The sequence below is a fragment of the Pongo pygmaeus genome, chromosome 2 (assembly GCF_028885625.2).
Source record: "Pongo pygmaeus isolate AG05252 chromosome 2, NHGRI_mPonPyg2-v2.0_pri, whole genome shotgun sequence".
In the NCBI taxonomy this organism is placed as follows: domain Eukaryota; kingdom Metazoa; phylum Chordata; class Mammalia; order Primates; family Hominidae; genus Pongo; species Pongo pygmaeus.
Window position 1 is genome coordinate 114,250,477 of NC_085930.1, and position 13,090 is coordinate 114,263,566.

The following is a 13,090-nucleotide window of genomic DNA, read 5'->3' on the forward strand; positions in this document are numbered from 1 at the left end:
ATCACTTGAGGTCAGGAGTTTGAGACCAGCCTGGCCAACATGGTGAAACCCTGTCTCTACTGAAAATAGAAAAATTAGCCCGTAATCCCAGCTACTCAGGAGGCTGAGGCATGAGAATTGCTTGAACCCAGGAGGCAGAGGTTGCAGTGAGCTGAGATCGAGCCACTGCACTCCAGCTTGAACAACAGAGCAAGACTCTATCTCAAAAAGAAAAGAAAAGAAACCCCAAACTCATTAGCAGTCACAATACTATTTTATATTAGCACAGAGAGAAAGTCAACCATAAAAAAAGGTTAGAAGGAATAGCAACTATTTTGTTAGGGAGATTACTGAAAATTAATATAAATGAGTAAATTATTTACAAAAGAATATTTTCTTAGAAAGGAGATGTGCATGTCACTGTTAAGAACGTCTCCCATATTTCACCTAAAAGCTTAAATATACATCAAGTCATATCCACAATTAGACAATTATTGTTTACTTAACAAAATTATGTATCAAATATTTGTTGTTGATTTTCAGGTAGAAAGACAGAAGATAGGCCAGAGAGTTTCTGATTCACGCCAATGCCATTTTTCCTGATATATATGAAAAAATGAGTGTTTTGTTTTATAAATAATTATAAGACCAGCTGGGCATGGTGGCTCAGGCCTATAATCTCAGCACTCTGGGAAGGCAAGGCAGGAGGATAACTTGAGCTCAGGAGTTTAAGACTAGCCCGGGCAACACAGAGACCTTGTCTCTTAAAAAAGAAAAGTAATAATAAGACCACTTAATTATTGTAAAGTAAATAATAATGGACTGGTTGATCAAACCTGAGAGAAAATATTCCTAAATGGTTCCTCATTTGCCCTTCAATCCTCTCTTTCAGTGTAAACCTGTCTCATCCAAGATTTTGACCTCAATCTTACACATTTTTAGCACCACATTCTCCAGCATTCAATCGTAAACAGAGGAATATGATACCAGCTGAGCTGCCAGCCACTCAGACAAAGCCTCTGTGTGTTCCCAAGCTCCACACCCAATATCTCCGTCTCTCTCCCTCTGCTCTGCTAGGGCCCAGTCACAATTGTGTTCTGGCCAGTGGTGACCTGTATAATAATGTACATCGTGTTCCCTAATTAAGAGACTGGGTTTTATTCAATTTTCAATGTTAAAACTCACTCTATAGGAGCCTTACCACTGCTGTTAAACTTCCTGTGCCCAATCCATGTTTGGAACTCTGTGTAATTTGCCATTAGAGAAGGATAGTGTGGATATGGGGTAGCAATATGCAAGGATTCTAGCAAAAGGGGAGACCCAGAATAAGAATGTAACAATGTGATGTCAGCCTGCAGCAGTGGAGGAACCCTAATTCTAATTCCTAATACAAGTTTTCACTAGACAAGAAATATGTACCATGGAACAGGACCCAACATTGATGGAACTAACCTTTGAAAAGGAGAATTACCATTATTTTAATTCTACGCTTACCAAGCAGCCAAACATTTGTCACTTTGTGATCTGGTAGTTTATTAAGAAAGTGTCTTGAGAAAATCACATATCCCAAGTAATTGACAACCCTTGTGAGTTAATATATTGGAATTTATTATCAGGCTCTGTTTTTTGTTGTTGTTGTTTTTTAAAGCTCTTTTTTAACACTGCCTGGACACAATAAGATGTTTATAAATAAAAGCTACCTTCTCTAATTTATTGCACCTTGATAAACTAAAAATCTGATTTCTGATCTTATTGATCTGAAATCCACAATAAGGTGTAGACAACACATGTGGCTGAGCTGACAATAGCCTGTTTTCAACTTAATCTTTTTTTACCTAAAGTTTCCATTAACCCTCTCCCATTTACTCCAAATATCGCTTCTCAGCTGGTGACCAAATTTGAGAAAGATTAACTTCATTGGGAGGATTTTTCAAAGAGGGCTCTGACTACAACACAACTCCAGCAAGATTTCTTTTTAATAAAAAGGATCCCCACCAATTAAAATTGTCCCAAGAGGCCAGGCGCAGTGGCTCATGCCTGTAATCCCAGCACTTTGGGAGGCCGAGGCAGGTGGATCATGAGGTCAGAAGTTCAAGACCAGCCTGGCCAACTGAAAGGTTCTTGTATCAGTTCCAACGCCGAGAGTGCGCCAACAAACAACACAAGGCGGTGTGGAGCAACATGCTGGTTTTTTTTTTTTTTTTTTTTTTTTTTTTTTGAGACGGAGTGTCGTTCTGTCGCCCAGGCTGGAGTGCAGTGGCGCGATCTCGGCTCGCTGCAAGCTCCGTCTCCTGGGTTCACACCATTCTCCTGCCTCAGCCTCCCAAGCAGCTGGGACTACAGGCATCTGCCACCATGCCCAGCTAATTTTTTGTATTTTTAGTCGAGACTGGGTTTCACCGTATTAGCCAGGATGGTCTCCATCTCCTGACCTTGTGATCCGCCCGCCTTGGCCTCCCAAAGTGCTGGTATTACAGGCGTGAGCCAGCAACATGCTGTTTTTTTGAGCACCTCGGTACAGGTGGGCTGAGGCCTAAAATTGCATCAGCCCCAGGTGAGGACGGGAAAGGATTTTATAGTCTCCTGTAAACAGGAAGTGTCCCAATCTGACCTAACTGCTACCTAGTACCCGGATGGCCTCTTTCTCAATCTTCAAAGGTAGGTGTCTTCCGGCCAGCTCTCTTCCTGCTTCTGCTATCTTGCTGAGGCAGGCTGCTGGTGCAAGTGGCCTTGCGCCCTGGGACTGTGCCTGAGAAGGGAGGAGTTACTCATCCCTTCAAGCTTTCAGGCCCCAGGGAGAATCTTTCACCAACATGGTGAAACCCCATCTCTACAAAAAATACAAAAATTAGTCAGGCATGGTGGCAGACCCCTGTGATCCCAGCTACTTGGGAGGCTGAAGCAGGAGAACAGCTTGAACCCGGGAGGAGGAGGTTGCAGTGAGATGCTGAGAGGTGAAGCCAGCTGGGCTTCTGGATTGGGTGGGGACTTGGAGAACTTTTCTGTCTAGCTAAAGGATTGTAAATGCACAAATCAGCGCTCTGTGTCTAGCTAAAGGTTTGTAAACACACCAATCAGCACTCAGTAAAAACAGACCAATCTGCACTCTGTAAAATGGGCCAGTCAGCACTCTATAAAACGGACCAATCAACTCTCTGTAAAATGGAACTATCAGCAGGATATGGGTGGGGCCAAATAAGGGACTAAAAGCAGGCCACCTGAGCCACCAGCAGCAAACAGCTCTTTGTTCTTTTGCTCTTCGTGATAAATCTTGCTGCTGCTTACTGTTTGGGTCTGCACTGCCTTCATGAGCTATAACACTCACTGTGAAGGTCTGCAGCTTGACTCCTGAAGCCAGGGGTCTATGATTTTTTCAAATCACTTCTAACCTGTTAGAACATAAAAGTTATATAAGTTATTAAAGCGAGCTATATGGCTTTGAAGAATTGAATGAAGAATGTTTAAAATCTGTTCTGCTGTGGTGACAAAAAATAAGACCAAAAAAAAGAACGTTTAAGAATCTCTGATATAAATTATAAAAATTAATAAATTAATAGTTGTGCTCCATGGGTACTTTAAACCTTCCTTTTTTTTTTTTTTTTTTTTTAAGAGGCAGAGTCTTGCTCTGTCGCCTAGGCTGGAGGGTAGTGGCGTGATCTCAGCTCAGTGCAACCTCCACCCTCCACCTCCCTGGTTCAAGCGATTCTCCTGCCTCAGCCTCCTGAGTAGCTGGGATTACAGGCACGTGGCACCACACCTGGATAATTTTTGTATTTATAGGAGAGATGGGGTTTCACCATGTTGGCCAGCCTGGTCTCAAACCCCTGACCTCAAGTGACCCACCCACTTTGGCCTCCCAGAAGTGCAGGGATTAAACATGTAACCCCACTGCGCCCAGCCTAAACCTTCACATTTAAAAGAAAAATATATATTGTCTGTGGAATCCCTAAAGCAGTTCTGAAAAATCCCTGTGTTTCCTCAAAGGACAGTATGAACAACTAATAAACGTGAATTTTTCTCAACCTGTCATCCAGACACACCAGTCTCACCCAAGTTTAGGTAGCAGGAGGGCAGGAGAGAGCATCCAAATACCCTGAGCTGTCTGGAAAGAATAGCACATCAGAAACCACTAATTGCCTACCTGATGCCTCCTCTACCTTTTCTTCTAAGTCCCAGAGCCCCTCTGATACTTGGGTGGCACACACTTAGCTTTACGAAGAACCTACACTGCCTAGTTTTCCCTGCATGTGGTGGTGCCCAGTGATGGTGTGCACTTGGGAGCCTTGCTGGGCCTTCAGGAACATTCTTTCAGGGTTAGACTTGCTCCATCGGCAGGCACCTTTTTATCCTTCCCCTTTTCCCCTCTTCCTACCTGTAATATGGGATGTTTCTTATGGCGCTAAGGTGGATGTCTTGTAACCACGAGAATTAAAAACTAAGGCAGGCAGAGCACACATAGGACTCTGAAACACGGAAAATATCTGGAGCCTCTGTGCAATCTCTGGATTGCCCACCTATGAATCACTTTATACGAGTGAAAAATATGCCCCTATCTTAACTAAGCCCCTGTTAGTTTAGGCCTCTGTAACTAGCAGCCAGACAATTTCCAGTAATACAAACAGGTCTCCACGAGGAATGAAAGAGACATGGTTGGAATTAACCCCTATTTGTATTAAATATTCATGCCATAAAACTTTAACACTTCAATTATTAAATCGAGTGTATCTCACCCAGAATTCTGTAATCTACGTCACTGGACAGAGTAAATGATGAAAAAGCAATCACAGATACGTTCAATGTGTTTCTGAGGTGATTCTCATATGGTAGTCAGCTACAATAGTGATCTACTCTGTACACATAGTTTTTTTGATTTTTGTTTTTTTGCCTTATCATGTAACAAGGAGTATATTGATTAGTATATTAGTTTCTTATTGTTGATGCCACAAAGTGCCACAAATGTAATGGCTTAAAACAACACAACCTAAAACAGCTGTATTATCTTACAGTTCTGAAGGTCAGAAGTCCAAAATTGGCTTCACTGGACTAAAATCAGGATACCAGCAGGACTGCATTTCTTCTGGAGACTGGGAAATAATATGTTCCCCTTTTCAACTTGCATTTCTTCAGGAGGCTACCTACACTGCTGCTGTAAAGGCAGTACAAATTGAAAATAAGAAAGAAAAAAAGCCAGGCGCAGTGGCTCATGCCTTGGGAGGCTAACGGGGGAGGATTGCTTGAGGCCAGGAGTTTGAGACAAGCCTGGGCAACATAATAAGACCTCGTCTTTATAAAAAATTAAAAATAAAAATTAACCAGGCGTGGTGGTGCGTTCCTGTAGTCCTAGCTATTCAGGAGGCTTGAACCGGGAGGACCGCTTGAGCCCAGGAGTTCAAGGACGTAGTGAGCCATGATCACACCACTGCACTCCAGCCGGGGTGACAAAACGAAACCTTGTCTCTAAAAAAAGACAGAAAAGAGAAGAAAAAGAGGCTCAGTTCTCCCTTTTGAAAATAGGGGAGATCAGTCAAAGCGGCGCGGCCCGGGACGGGGAGGGCTGCGGTGGGGCTGACAAAGAAGTGGCGGTGCTGCCCGGCGCGGGAATGGGGACTGCGCCGTCCCCATCCCTGTCACCACCGACCTGCACATCGGCTTAACCATCACTTGGAGGTGGCAGATGTGTGATGGAGACAGAGGCAAGGTTTTCACTAAGTTGGTGACAACAGGGTTAACTAGGAGTGAATTGGGGGGCGATGCTATAAGGACGGGATGCCCCGGCGCCCCCACCACCTTTATGTCCTGTTCATGCGGTCTCAGATTCTGGGAGGTCCCGGGTGGCCTAGAAATGGGAGAAGTCAGACTGGGGGGTCCTGGGCCCCAAAGCCTAAATCTTGCCCTCCCTACACCCAGAGCTAAGCAACCATGCCCAGGCTTCATTTGACCACGTGGACAAAGAAACAGGCTCCTTTCCATTAGTGAGAGTTGCAATTAATGCAGTCATCTTCTGAAAGCAAACACATAACCCCGTGTCCAGGATCCGATCTGCGACCATCTCACCCAGCAGTGACTGCTCCCGTTAAACACCGAGAAGGGAATTAACTTGATTCTAATTAGGAATCCCCCAGCCATGTTTGAAGTCTGCAAGTACAAAAAGCAGACGTGGCTCAAGATGGTGGAATCCAACCACCCTCCATCTCCATCTCCAGCACTCTTCCATTATTGCCCACTCTCTTCCAGATCAAACAGAACCAGAATGCTACATGGATTTTTCCCCCTTTTGTCTCTTCCTTTCGCTCCAGCGCCCCCAGTTTTCTGAGTAACTTAAGTAATTACTGAAAGATGTCTAGGTTCATAGACAAAACCCTTTCAAAGCAAGGCATAGGCACCCAAAAGTTGAGCTCAGAAAAGCACAAAAAAACTTTCCCAGTCCCAAGGTTTAGCCAGCCACACATTCAGGGAAACAATCAGCTACTTTGCCTGGTCTCACCTTCCTTTCCTACCACCTCCTTGGGGCCTGGCTGGTCCCCAGGGTCTTATTTCTCAACTATCTTTGGACCCCAAGACTTCCATATGAACTTCACTGTGCTATAGGCAGGTCCTGTCTCCTCAGTAAACCACCTGTTCTATCTTACCCATCAGGCCAGTCACAGTGGCTCACACTTATAATCCCAGCATTCTAGGAGTCCGAGGTGGGAGGATCGCTTGAGGCCAGGGGTTCAAAACCAGCCTGGGCAACACAGCAAGACCTGCCTCTACAAAAAAATTAAAAACTTAGCCAGGTGTGGTGGCATGGACCTGTAGTCCTAGCTACTCGGGAGACTGAGATGGGAGGATTCCTTGAGCCCAGGAGTTCCAGGCTGCAGTGAGCTAGAATTTCATAGCTAGGAGACTGAAATAAATAAATAAATAAATACATACATACATACATACATACAAATAAAGAAGAAAAAAAGAAAAAGAAAATCAGGGAAGAGACTTCCCCCTATTTAAGAACATTTAGTTTAGAAAACTTATCATTCTAAGTTCTTTCTCTGCCTCTTTGGGATGTGTATAAATCTTTTTAAAAGCTTAAATAAGCCCTCTTGCAGACTTCACAGCCCAGGAATGTCCTTCTCAAGGATCTGGGCATCATCTCTTTGAAATGTAAGCATCAAGGGACATGGCTCCCCTATCTCCCAGTTCCTGTGGGAGGATGGGAGCCTATCTTCAGTGGGTGCCTCACTCCAAGTTGCAAAACAACCTCCTGTCTTAAAGATAAGAGAAGTTTGTTTGTCCTTTGGATACAGCAGTTAGCTACATGGACGGCTACTCCAATTATCAGGTGAATTTAGGATGAACTATGTGTGACAAAGTCTGTAAACAAATTGTATTCATGATATCTTTGAAAGTTTTGTGACAGTGTTATTTTCTTTCTTCTGAAGTATGTGGAGAGGGAGAGAAGCACTGAATCATTGCCACTGAAGTCAATCAAAAGTCTTTTTTTTTTTTTTTGGCTGAAAGTCATTGAAGTGTCTGTCTTAAGAGGTGCTGTCCGGTCCTCTAGCTAGAGGACTAGCTATTGTTTATCTTGAAAATATCTGATCTGGCCGGGCATGGTGGCTCACGCCTGTAATCCCAGCGCTTTGGGAGGCCAAGGCAGGCGGATCACCTGAGGTCAGGAGTTTATGACCAGACTGGCCAACATGGCGAAACTCTGTCTCTACTAAAAATACAAAAATTAGCCAGGGGAGGTGGCACACGCCTGTAATTCCAGCTACGCAGGAGGGTGAGGCAGGAGAATCTCTTGAACCCGGAAGGCAGAGGTTGCAGTGAGCCGAGATCATACCACGGCACTTCAGCCTGGGTGACAGAGTGAGACTCTACCTCAAAAAAAAAAAAGAAAGAAAGAAAACATCTACATATATGTCTACCTGGCACATACATAGAGGGTGTAGAGAGGGTGTAAAAGGTATACATAGAGGTATAAAATGTTGAAATATCTTTCTATCCTCATAATCTCTTTAGTAGATTGCTTGTGGTGTGCATTACGTAATAATAATAAAACTATTTTCTTTTTCTTTTACTTTTTGGATATGTTTTCTAGGGTGGTAGGAGATTTTATTTTTAATTGTATTTCCCCAGCACTTGACTTGCGACCTCTTTCTCTGTCTTCAAAGCTAGCAGTGTACCATCTTCTCTGTTTTCTCCCTCTGTCTCTCTACTTTGCCCGCACGTGCCTCTGCTTTGCATCTTTTTCTCTCTTCCACCCCTAATTCCGTCTTATATGCACTCCTCTGATTATATTTGCCCCACCTAGATAATCCAGAATAATCTTCCCATCTCAAGATCTTTAAGTTAATCACGTCTGCAAAATGTCTTTTGCCCCATAAGGTAACATTCTCACAGGTTCCAGGAATTAGGACATGGGTATCTTTGGGAGCCAACTATTTAGCCCACCACAGCACTTTCACCAGGCTAAGGGAACAAAAGTTTGATTAGAGCCCATTAATAATGATAAATCTCCCAAATTTTTGGGCTATGAGCACAAGTGCCTGCCCTAAGAAAAAGGGCAAATAGGAAGTAAAATCGTCCTTGCACAGTCTTGCAGTCACCTGGTTGACTCAGAAAGTTCTGTTTCTGGAGGTAAATATAGATTAATAGTTTACCCAAGCAAGGAGAAATGACTATGTTTTCTGGAGAGAGGTAACAATCTCCAAGTTATCAAGTTATTTCCTCAAACAACTTTTTAAATGAAATGCCCTATCCATATTCAAAGACTATAAAGCATGTGAATAGACAACATAAATGGGAAGTTGCAGGAAAAAAGGTACACCAAAAACAAAACATAAAGGATCCTAATAATGGAATTATCTAGCACAGATTTCAAAGTAGCTATGCTTATTATGAACAAGGAGATAAAAGACAAAACTGAAAACTTTGGCTGTGACCTGAAAACTATAAAAACTTCCTGGCAAATTGGACAAAAAGAAAACACAATAAAAATTTTAAAACTCAGAAGTTTTAAAATGCAAATTACCAACTAAACGGATTAGTATAAAATCAGATTAGAAACAGCTGAATAGGGAATTAGTGAATCAAAAAGCTAGTTGAGGCAGGGTGTGGTAGTTCATGCCTGTAATCCCAGAACTTTGGGAGGCTGAGGCAAGAGGATTGCTTGAGCCCAAGAGTTTAAGACCAGACTGTCAACATGGCAAAGCCACATCTCTACAAAAAAATACAAAAAATTAGCCTGGCATGGTGGCACATGCCAGTAGTCCCAGCTACTGAGGAGGCTGAGAGGTGGGAGGATCACCTGAGCCCAGGTGGTTGAGGCTGCAGTGAGCCAAGATCTCCAGCCTAGGTAACTCCAACCTAGCAACTCACTGCTCTCCAGCCTAGGCAACAAAGTGAGACCCTGTCTCAAAAGAAAAAAAAAAGAAAAGAAAAAGCTAGTTTAAATAAGATATCCAGAATGCAGCACAGAGGGAAAAAAGAATGAAACACACAAAAGAAAAACTAAAGAAAATAGTAAGGAAGTCCAGCATGTAGTTAACTGGAATCCCAGAGGGATAGGAGAAAGAATAGAGGAGAAAATCAACACTTGAAAAAATGCTGGATAAAAATTGTATCTCAAAATATTGAAAGACATCAATTCAAAGTCTAAAGATGCGGTTAAGACCCTCAGCATGATAAATAAAAAGAAATTCACCATCGACACACTTATAAAAATTTTTTAGGAAGAAAAATACACGAAGAGAAGCAGCCAAAGGAAAAAAGACAGATTATCTTCAAGGAAGAAATAATTAGGATAAAAGCTGCTGAATAATGCCTTCTAAAACAAACCCCCCAAATGTTCTCCAGAGGACTAACAAGACTCAGAATCAACACAACATACCAACCAACCCAGCACTTTGGGAGGCTAAGGCAGGCGGATCACTAGAGGCCAAAAGTTCAAGACCAGCCTGGCCAACATGGAGAAACCCTGTCTCTAAAAAAAATAAAATAAAAAGTCCAAGATGCAATCCAAAATTACTTGCCATATAAAGAAATAGAAAAATATGACCAAGTTTCAAATGAAAACACAATCAAAAGACACTTTACAAATGAAGATTGATACAGGTGGCAAATACAAAAAAGATGCTTAACATCATTAGTAATTAGGGGCATATAATTATGTCCACAATGATGTTGCATTATAAACCCATTAAATGGCTTTTTAAAAATTTCTGACAATACCAAATGCAGGTGAGGTTGCAGAGCAACCTGTCATCAAGGCTGGAATGCAGTGGCATGATCTCAGCTCACTGCAACCTCTGCCTCCCAGGTTCAAGCAATTCTCCTGCCTCAGCCTCCTGAGTAGCTGGGACTACAGGTGTGCACCACCACACCCGGCTAATTTTTGTGTTTTTAGTAGAGACGGGGTTTCACCACATTGGCCAAACTGGTCTCGAATGCCTGGCCCAAAGTGATCCTCCCACCTCAGCCTCCCAAAGTACTGGAATTACAGGTGTGAGCCACCGCACCTGGCCCAGAACTCTTAAACATTGTTAGTGGGGTTGGAAAATAGGACAGCCACTTTGGAAGACAATTTGGCAGTTTCTCAAAAAGTTAAACTAGGTATACTTACTATATGACTCAGAAATCCCACTGCTTAACTACCCTAAAGAAATAAACTCAACTGATACACAAATGTTTATTATCACCTCATTTATAATTACCAAATACTGAAACTAGGACTGGAGACTCAATGTCTTTCAACTAGTGAGAGAATAAACAAACTCTGGTACATTCATTCAATGGAATACTACTCCACAGAAAGAAGGAAGAAACTATTGGAACTTTCAACAACAGGAATGAATTTCAAATGCATTGTTAACTAAAAGAAGCCAGACACAAAAGTCTGCATAGTGCATGATTCCATTTATATGACATTCTGGAAAAGGCAAAACCAAAGTGATGGAGAAATATTGGCAGTTGCCAGGAGCAGGGGTAGGAGGAGGTTGGGGAAGGCTGTAAAAGAGCATGGGAGAATTCTTTGGGTGATGGAACTATTGTGTATCTTGATCATGGTGGTGATAATGACCTGTATGTGTTGTCAAAACTCATAGAACTAGGCTGGGCATGGTGGCTCACGCTTGTGATCCCAGCACTTTGGGAGGCCAAGGTAGGAGCCCAGGAGTCACTTGAGCCCAGGAGTTTGAGACCAGCCTGGGCAACATAGTGAGACCCCCATCTCTACAAAAAAATAAATAAAAATTAGCTGAACACAGTGCTGTGTGTTGGTGGTCCCAGCTACTCAGGAGGCAAAGGTGAGAGGATTTCCTGAGCCCAAGATGTCAAGGTTGCAGTGAGCTATGATTAAACCACTGCACTCCAGCCCAGACAATAGAGTGAGATCTGTCTTAAAATACTCATGCCTGTAATCCAAGCATTTGGGGAGGCCAAGGTGGGAGGATCGCTTGAGCCTGGGCAACATGGCGAAACCTTGTCTCTACAAAAAATACAAAAATTAGCTGGGCGTGGTGGTGCACACCTGTAGTCCCAGCTACTTGAAAGGCTGAAGTGGGAGGATCACTTGAGCCAGGGAGGTTGAGGCTGCAGTAAGCTATGATCACGCCACTGCGCTCTATCCTGGATGACAGAGTGGGACTGTGTCTCAAAAACAATTTTAAATATTTTTTTAAAAAATTAAAAACTTACAGAAGTGAACAAAAAAAGTGAAATTTTACTGTAAATAAATCATATCTCAATTTTAACTTTTTAAATTAAAGATTAATTCTAAAATAGTGGATAAAGAAAAACAGGCAAGACAAATAGAACATAGTGAGATGAACAAAATATATTGTCACCATCCATTCAGGCTGCCATAATAAAGCATCACAGAGTGGATGGCTTACAAACAACAGGAATTCATTTCTCACAGTTCTGGATGCTGGAGGTCTGAGATGAGGATGCCCGCATGGCCCCGGGTTCTGATGAGGACCTTCTTCTGGCTTACAGACTGCTGACTGTTTTTCATGCCTCATATACCAGAAAGAGAGCAAGAGAGCTTCCTGGGGTTCCTTTTATCAGGGCACTAATCCCATTCACGAAGTCTTCTCCCTTATGACCTAATCACCCCTCAAAGGCCCCACCTCCTAATACTGTCATGTTGGGGTAAGGATATCCACATATGAATTGGTGGGAGTCGGGGAACACAAATATTCAGTCCATTGCATCAATCAGTAATTACACTATCTTAAATGAAGTAAATGCTTCAATTAAGGCAAAAATTTCAAATTGAAAATAACATTCAATGACACACGTCTTCTCCTCCTGTTCTTCATTCTGACTCTTCAGCTTCTTGCAGAGAGAAGGTGGGACTGTGAGAACCTCAGAGCAGAACTGCTAGAGGCCAGGCGCAGTGGCTCACGCCTGTAATCCCAACACCTTGGGAGGCGGAGGAGGATGGATCACTTGAAGTCAGGAGTTCGAGACCAGCCTGGCCAACATAGTAAAACCCCATCTCTACTAAAAATACAGAAATTAGCTGGTTGTGGTGGCATGTGCCTGTAGTCCCAGCTGCTCAGGAGGCTGAGGCAGGAGAATCGCTTGGACCCAGGAGGTGGAGGTTGCAGTGAGCTGAGATCACAACACGGCACTCCAGCCTGGGCAACAGAGTGAGACTCTGCCTCAATAAATAAATAAATAAATAAATAAATAAATAAATTTAGTGTAGCCTAAATGTACAGTGTTTATAAAGTCAACAGCAGAGTACAGTAATGTCCTGGGACTTCACACTCACTCACTGACTCACTCACAGTGACTTCCAGTGCTGCAAGCTCCATTTATGTTAAGTGCCCCATACAGGTGTACTATTTTTTATCTTTTTTATTGCATTTTTACTGCCGCTTTTCTGTTTAAATATGTTTTTATACACAAACGCCATTGTGTTTGAATTGCCTGCACTATTCGGTACAGTAACATGTTTTAAACGTTTATAGTGGCTATGGTTTGGATATTTGTCCCCTCTAAGCCTCAGGTTGAAATTTGATCTCCAGTGTTGGAGGTGAAGCCTAATGAGAGGCCTTTGGGCCATGATGGGGGGAATCCCTCATGAACGGCTTGGTGCCAGCCTCGCACTAATAAGTGAGTT